Raw genomic sequence first — 9,398 nt, 5'->3', positions numbered from 1 at the left:
AGATACCACAGATGAGGAAAGGGAAATGAGTGTATGACATTTGCATGTGATCACACAGCTCGTAAGCATCACGAAGAGTTTGGCCCTTGGTCTTTTCTCTTTAAATTCAGTCCTTTGTGCAATCAACACTATATGGGGCAACACCTTGTATTTTGACTTAGTTTTTCCTCCCCAGAGGTAGCTATTCAGAAAAACATAGACACTCTCTTACAAGAAAGTGTAAAGCTAGGAAGACCTGTGACATAAGCCTAACAATAGCCTCACCCCTTCCGTGACTTTTGCCACAACTTAAATAGAATCTCATTGAGATGTCAATTCACAATATTCTTCTGCCTTGTTTCCGATACAAAGGGACAAGATTGTCTATAAATTCCATGTGTTAGAGCAAAATGGTGAGTTACAGATACTACATGTATCCTTACATTGCTGCAGAAAAATCATTACATACCAATAACAGAGGGTGTCAGACTCCAGGTAGGAAATTCTTCTGAATTAAATTTTTACTGAATAATCTTACTCCATGGGGTTGAGAAGATAAATGAGATAATCCATCATGCTTGGCATGATGGCTGGTGCAGATTGAGTAATTGACACTAATATTCTCAACAGTAATATTATCAATGTTAATTTTAGCCATAATTGTTTGTAACATATTATTATTGTGAAAGAATGTAAAAATACATTATCTATACATTATTTGGTTTACTAAAAAATGTCTCTTTTTAAGTTTTCATTTTTGTGCATACATAGCAGTGTATATATTTTATGGGGAACATGAGATATTTTGATACAGGCGTACAATGCACAATAATCACATCAGGATAAATGGAGTGCTCATCTCAAGCATTTATCCTTTGTGTTATAAACAATCGAATTATATTCTTTTAGTTATTTAAAAATATACAATGAAATTATCATTGACTACAGTCACCCTGTTATGCTATCAAATACTAGATCTTATTCATTTTTTAACTATTTTTTTGTACCCATTAGCCATTCTCACTTCCCCTGGACCCCCCACCCTTCCCAGCCTCTTAAAACCATCATTCTACTCTCTCTCCACGAGTTCAGTTGTTTTAGTTTTTTGCTCCCGAAAATAAGTGAGAACATACAAGGTTTGTTTTTCTGTGCCTGGCTTATTTCACTTCACATGATGACCTCAAGTTCTATCCATGTTGTTGCAAATGACAGGATATCATTCTTTTTTACGGCCGAATAGTACCCTATTGTGTATATGTACCGTGTTTTCTTTATCCATTCATCAGTTGATGGACACTGAGGCTGCTTCCAAATCATAGCCATTGTGAAAAGTTCTGCAATAAACATGGGAGTGCCACTATCTCTTCAATATGCTGATTTTCTTTCTTTTGAGTATATACCTAGGAGTGGGATTGCTGAATCATATGGTAGCTCTATTTTTGGTTTTTTGAGGAACCTCCAAACTGTTCTTCATAGTGGTTGTAGTAATTTACGTTCCCAACGACAGTGTGCAAGGGTTCCCTTTTCTCCACATTCTTGCCAGCACTGGTTATTGTCTGTCTTTTGGATAAAAGTCATTTTAACTGGGGTGAGATATTTCATTATAGTTTTGATTTGCCATTTCTCTGATGATCAGTGATGTTGAGCACCTTTTTATATGCCTCTTTGCCAATTGTTTGTCTTCTGAGAAATGTCTAGTCAGATGGTTTTTTTTTTTTTTTTAGCCTACTGATTTTTGAATGTTGAACCAGTGTTACATATCTGGGATAGATCCCAATTGGTCGTGAAGTATAATTATTTTTATGCATTGTTGGATTCAATTTGATAATGGTTTATTGAGGATTTTTGCATCTATAATCATGAGAGATATTGCTCTGTAGTTTTCTTGTAATGTCTTAGTGTGGTTTTGGCATTAGGGTAACGATGGCCTCATAGGATGAATTAAGAAGTATTCTCTCTGATTCTATCTTCTGAAAGAGATTGTAGAGAATTGATGTACTATCTCTCTTAAATGTTTGGTAGAATTTACAAGTAAACCTATCTGAGGCTTCTGCTGTTTTGGGGTTTACTAATTAGTGTTTCAATTAGTTTAATAGAAATAGTGCTATTCAAATAACCTATTTCTTTTCTTTTTCTTTCTTTCTTTCTTTCTTTCTTTTTTTTTTTTTTTTTTTTTTTTTTTTTTTTTTTTGAGATAGAGTCTTACTCTGGTTCCCAGGCTGGAGTGCAGTGGCATGATCTTGGCTCACAGCAACCTCCACCTCCTAGGCTCAAGTGATTCTTTTGCCTCAGCCTCTCTCAAGTATCTGGGATTACAGGTGCCCACCATCATGCCTGGCTAAATTTTTTGTATTTTCAGTAGAGACAGGGTTTAACCATGTGGGCCAGGCTGGTTTCAAACTCCTGAACTCAAGTGATCCACTCCCCTTGGCCTTCCAAAGTGCTGGGATTACAGGTGTGAGCCAATGTGCCTGGTCTCGGATAGTCTGTTTCTTATGTTAGTTTTGACTTATTGTGTCTTCAAAGGAATTTGTCCATTTAAGTTAGGTTATCAAATTTATAGGCATAGAATTGTGTATATTATTTTTTCTCTTTTTAATGTCCATGATTTGCAGTGATGTCTCCTATTTTGTGATATTATTAATCTGTGTCCTTTCTCTTTTTTTTTCTTTTTGCTTAGACAGGCTTATCAATTTCATTTATTTTTTCAAAGAACTTGCTTTTGGTTTTATCAATCATTGACTTTAGATTTTTCTACTTTTCTAATATATGCATTTAATGCTAGACATTTTCCTCATGGCATTCCCCAAATTTTGATATATTGTGTTTTTATTTTTATTTAGTTCAAAATATTTTAAAAAATTGAAGTATATTTTCCCCATGTGTTATTTAGAAGCGTGCTGCTTAATCTCCAAGTATTCTGGGATTTTCCAGCTATTATTTGATCAACTTCTAGTTCAATTCCATTATGGTCTGAAAGCATGCATTGTATAACTTCTATCCTTTTAAATTTGTTGTGTTTTGTCACCCAGAATGTGTTCTATTTTAGTGAATGTTTCATATGAGCTTCTATGTATTTTGCTGTTGTTGGATGAAGTAATCTTACATGTTCACTGTATCCTGTTGATTTATGGTGCTGTTGAGTTAATTATGTCCTTGCTGATTTTCTGCTTCCTGGATGTGTCCATTTATGATATAGGGGTGCTGAAGTCTTCAATGGCAATAGTGGATTCATCTACTTCTTGAAGTTCCATCATTTTTTGCCTCATATATTTTGACATTCTGTTTTTAGGAAGATACACATTAAGAATTGTTATGTCTTCTTGGAGAGTTGACCCCTTTATCATTATGTAATGCCCTTTTTTGTCCCTGATAACTTTCCTTGCTCTGCAATTTCCTTTTACTGAAATTAATGTAACTCCTACTTTTAAAAATTAATGTTAGCATAGTAATATTTTTCTTCATCCATTAATTTTTAATCTATCTGTCTTTATATTTAAAGTCTGTTTCTTGTAGGCAACATATTGAAATTAATGTAACTACTACTTTTAAAAATTAATGTTAGCATAGTATATTTTTCGTCATCCATTAATTTTTAATCTATCTGTCTTTATATTTAAAGTCTGTTTCTTGTAGGCAACATATAATTGGATCTTGTTTTATGATCCACTCTGACAATCTCTGTCTTTTAATTTGTCCGTTTAGACCATTGACATTCAAGGTGATTATTGATATAGTTGGATTAAGATATACTATATTGTTACCGTTATTTATTTGTTGCTATTATTCTTTGTTCCTATTTTGTCTCCTTTTCTTTTTCCAACTTTTGTAGTTTTCAACTGAGCATTTTATCATTCTATTTTCTTTGCTTTCTTAGCCTATCAGTTATATCCCTTTTTTCACTTTTTAAAGTGGTTGCCCTAAAGTTTGCAATATACATTTGTAACTAATCCAAGTCTACTTTAAAATAGTACTCTCTACTTTTTTAAATGTATTATGAGTAAAATAATTCTAATTCTTTCTTCATGTCCCATGTGTCATAACTGCTGTTCATTTTACTTATACGTATACAGAAACATACATATGCATAGCTATCTATCTATTTATCTAGCTGTCTATCTATGCAAGTAATAAAATACATTGATGCTCTCATTATTTTGGACAAACTGTTTTCATTTAGATTAATTAAGAATAAGAAAAATCGATGGTTCTATTTTCTATTCATTCTTCGACGCCCTTGCTTTCTTTATGTAGACCCAAATTTTTGACCTGTATCATTTTTCTTCTCTCTGAAAAACTTTTAAACATATTTTTGCAAGGTATGTCTACTGGCAACAAATTCCTTCCAAGTTTGTTGGTGTGAGAAGGTTTTTATTTCTTGTTAACTTTCGAAGGATAATTTCAGAGTACAGAATTCTAGACTGGTGGTGTTTTTTTCTCAACTCTTTAAATATTTCGTTCCATTCCCTTCTTCCTTTCGTGGCTTCTGAGAAGACATGGGATATAATTCTTATCTATGCCACTCTATACATAGGTAGGTAAGGTCTATTTTTTCTTGGTGTAGGGTTTTTGTTGGTGGTGGTGTTGTTTTTGCATTTATCCTGCTTGGTGTTCTCTGAGCTTCCTGAATCTGTGGTTTTCTGTTTGGCATTGATTTGGGGGAAAGTCTCAGTCATTATTGCTTCAAACATTTCTCAGTTTCTTTGTTGCTTTCTTCTCCTTTTGGGATTCTCATTACATATACTTTCATCTTTCCTCCTGTGCCTTTTTGTTTTTCTCCTCTTGTTCATGAACTTCTCTGTGAAGCAGAAGTTAAAATTGATGCTGGGTGGTTAAGAGAAAGAAAAACTACCTCCAACTTCTTTTTCTAATTTTTCTTTTTTTTTTTTTTTTGAGACGGAGTTTCGCTCTCGTTGCCCAGGCTGGAGTGCAATAGTGCGATCTCGGCTCACCGCAACCTCCGCCTCCTGGGTTCAGGCAATTCTCCTGCCTCAGCCTCCTGAGTAGCTGGAATTACAGGCACACGCCACCATGCCCAGCTAATTTTTTTTGTATTTTTAGTAGAGACAGGGTTTCATCATGTTGGCCAGGATGGTCTCGATCTCTTGACCTCGTGATCCACCTGCCTCGGCCTCCCAAAGTGCTGGGATTACAGGCTTGAGCCACCGCGCCCGGCCTTTTTCTAATTTTTCAATACCCACATTATATTGGCCAAGCTACTTAATCTCTGAGGCTGATTTTTCACATATAAAAAGTAGGGGAAATTTTTAGAAATAGAAAAAATAGCTACTTCTTCATAGAATTTTGAGAAGTAAATTACATACATGCCATGCCTTGGTATATGGGACGGGATGGTTCTAGGACTTCCCCTCTACTCCCACGTCTACCCAAATCCCCATATAGTCAAGTCTCTCAGCCCTGTGAAAGGATTTTATAGGAAAATCAGCCCTCCAGATATTCTGGTTTTATATCCTGCAAATACTGTATTTTCCATCTTCATTTGGTTCAAAAAACTCAGTATAAGTGAACCGTTGCAGTTCGAACCTGTGTTGTTCAGATCTTTGCAGTTCAAACCTGTGTTCAAGGGTCAACGGTGTATATATTTATATATATGACAAATATATGTTAGGTTTAAATCTCTGACCAGAGCTAGTGGGTTTCTGTTTAGGGTTTCATGTAGCTGTGTTTCATCAAGGATTTCTATTGTCTTACCATTAGGCCAAGAAACTCTGACAGAAAATCACGTATATTCAAAAATTTCTGGCTTTGGCAATATTTTTCTTCACCATATCTGTTGCAGTCTCCCTTTTCCTGGCCTTTGAGACTCCATGTAGTTTTGCTAATGTAATTTTATTATCACAATTATACCCCTCCAGAAGTGATAGTTCTTATATGCCAATCTTTTTTTTTCCTTTCTTTCTTTTTTGAGATGGAGTCTTCCTCTGTTACCAGCTGGACTGCAGTGGCATGATCAGCTCACTGCAACCTCTGATTCCTGGGTTCAAGCGATTCCCCTGCCTCAGTCTCCTGAATAGCTGGGTCTACAGGTGCATGCCACCATGCCCGCCCCGCTTTTCTTTGTGTTTTAGTAGAGGTGGGGTTTCACCATGGCCAGAGTGATCTCGATCTCCTGACCTCGTGATCCACCTGCCTCAGTCTCTAAAAGTGCTGGGATTACAGGTGTGAGCCACTACATCTGGCTTATAGGCCAATCTTTATTAACTAGTTTTCATTTATCAAGAGCCTTTCAGCTTATTTATATCTGTGCTAATTTTTTTAAAGGTTTTTGGCCGTAAGTTTATTCAATGCAAAATAATCCTCTCCAATTTTACTGAGGTGGCTGACTATGTCCACCTCAGTAAAACTGGGTTGCTGACCCAGCCCCAGGCTCGGCTTTCTTGTCTGCACCAGGTGGCACAGCACTCCATCTGTAGGTATCTCTGTCGGCTTCCCCTCTTGTGAATCTTGCAGGTCGCTCACCTTCCAGACCTTTAGTCCCAGGCCTGCCAGTTTCTGGATGGCTGCAGTGTAGCGTGGCAGGCACAATCTCTGGGGGCAGATGAAGGTAGTTCTGGAGATACTGGATACCCTCATTGGTAAGGCACCAATAGAAACGCCTTCAGGCAAACTGTTCCTTCACGTAGCCTCGGGACTTGAGAGACTACATGACCTTCATGACATGAAGGTTGGGCACATTGTTATCTGCCAGCTCCAGGTGCTTAGGCATGTGGGCATCCTTCTTGGCCACCATGACTCCCTCCTTAAAAAGGAGTTCATAAATGGCAATCCGGTTCTTCTTTGGCATCAACATCTCGGTGGCTCTAGGGTCTAGCGCCGAGGCTAGAAAGGCTGTGCTAATGTTTTAAATCAATTCGGCAGTGGGTTGATTTATCACCATAGAATCAGATGTTCACAAAGGATTTCAGAAATCCTCCAGTCTTGCCCTTGCCACACCCTAGTAGTTCTGTTATGACACCGTCCTTGATATATGGAGAGATATTTCAATATTTTCCAGTATTTACAGGAAAGATTCTAGCCTACAAGATAAAGTGAAAGAGATGGAGAGTAGCCCAACAGATTCTGCAGAGGAAATAGGAAGGCAAAAAGATTAACATGGGGGTAAGGAAGGGAGAATGAGTGGTGGGGACAGACTCTGCTATCGGGATTTGGCGGACCATGTATCTTCACCTGACGTATTCACAACCTAGTCTGTAGAGGATCCCCATGTAATAACTGGGCATGGCTTTTGGTGCCCACCTCTAGTTACTCTATTAGTAATTAGGCATTGTTTTGAAATTTTGGCATGCCTTTTATAGCCTATATTTGGAACTCCCTGTAAAATGTTGTCAGGAAATAAGTCATAAGCTAGGTAACAAGAATTTTGCAAATAATAATGGAGAAATTTGAAGCCAGCTCAGAACTAGACAGGTCAGGGCCAGATTTACCAAAGTGTTTTCTGAGAAAGGATAATAAGAAATGCCTGGCAGCTGACTCAAACCCCAGGAAAGAAAGCAGGTAGGGAAAGAAATGCTAGAGTAGGGGAGAGAACTAGAAGTAGGAATGTTAGAAAAAATGTGTTCACTGTTCCCAAATTTTTGTGATTGATTTTATTATTTTTTTTAAAAAGTAAGAAGTACATAAAAAGAGAATGGTCAGCAGAGGGCCTTCATATGAATATGAGTGCTGTTAAATATTCATGTAGGATCTTTGAGCTTTGGATTTTCTTTCATATGTACATATATATGTACAGTACTTTGAGTTACTGTTTTACCTATAGTTTTTTTTTTATGAAAAAAGAACAAAAATTTATATCTTATTGGAAAATAGTTGCAAAAGGCTATGGACCTCAATCTATGTACAGGCAGTGATTTATAATTATTAGCAATATTTCATGCAGAACAAAATACTTCAGCAAAAAGTCAGTAGGTGGCAAACTTCTACAACCCTTAGGTTGAGAAAGGCCTGTAATACATACTGGGGGTTCTTATTTCTTTTGGGGTATGAGTGGAGGTGGCTTATGTGTGTGTATGTGTGGTATGCTGCAAAAAACATGGAATGAAAAATAAGTCCTTTTTCAAATAGTTATGAAGACATTTACCAATTAAGCTAAATAAGTATGTATTAGAATCAGCTGGTCAATCAATCTTTCTTGAGATTACATCTAAGTACCATGGTTATTTCAGTCCCTGTTGCGGGGAGGTTGAAATAGAAGATTCTTAAATTCCTCTTCAGTCCTAGGAACCTGTGATTTCAGGTGTTCCATCTTGATCCTGAGTCTTACCTTTTCTTAATAAGCCAACCAATGTGTCATGAACTGAAGTAGATTTAGGGGATTCCCAACTTTACACTGGTGGGGTAATGCTTGAATTTTATTTTTGGAAGACATTTGTTGGGGAGGAGATGTTGAAGTATAACAGGAACAGTTGAGTAAGTCCATTGGAGCACAAATAATATAATACTGTAAAATCACCTTTTGTTTCTTTACTGAAAACCTAGATTTGATGTTAAATTTTTTTTTTTTTTTTTTTTTTTTAATTCAAGGAATCCCAAACTGTAGATAAATTCTGGGGCAAAATTATTTCATCATTCATACTCTGGGAAAGTAAAAGAAATTATTTCCAGTGCTAATAAGCTTTGTAAATATTCTCTTTTCAATCTCCTCTCTCATTGTCACATTGTTCTTGGATAGGACCACACCATTACTATGCTGCACACGTGTGATGTGTTAGAGAGGTAGCCAGTCCCTTAGCATCCATTAAGAGTGGACATCTGTTTTTATTCAGTGTCCTCGAATCCCTTTTTTGAGAAATGACTACTCCTAAATCCATGTGATTCTGACCAGACGCAATCACGTGGTCCTGCCATTTCGAAGGGTGGGGAAGTGACTCATCATGAGCATCCGATTCCTTTTTAGGGATTTATTTTCATGCTGGTGGTAGGGGGCATGAAAGATATCTTTTATTTCCATTCTTGCTGATTTCGAAGGGGATAACTTTGGCTGCTAATGGCAGTCATGCCTGTTACAAGTTCTTAAGTCTATTTTATCTGGTATTAATATGCCTACGCTAGCATACTCTGGATTACTGTTGGCATGTTATCTTTTTCTGCTGTTTTTCTTCTTTTAACCTAGTCGTGTTTTTACATTTAAAGTGTGTTTCTTATAGATAGCATGTAGCTGCTTTTTGTTCTTTTTTCCAATTTGACCATCTGTGCATTTAAATTGTGTTGTTGACCATTTACATTTAATATGATTATTTATATAGTTGGGTTTTTAGCTTTTTTATTTTAACAGAGACAGGGTCTTACCATGTTGCCCAGGCTAATCTCAAATCCTGGACTCAGGTGATCCTCCTGCCTTGGCCTCCCAAAGTGCTAGGATTATAGACATGAGCCATTGTGTGTGGCTGATATAGATGGGT

This window comes from Saimiri boliviensis, chromosome 2 (assembly GCF_048565385.1).
Source record: "Saimiri boliviensis isolate mSaiBol1 chromosome 2, mSaiBol1.pri, whole genome shotgun sequence".
Lineage (NCBI taxonomy): Eukaryota > Metazoa > Chordata > Mammalia > Primates > Cebidae > Saimiri > Saimiri boliviensis.
This window is presented reverse-complemented; position numbering follows the sequence as displayed.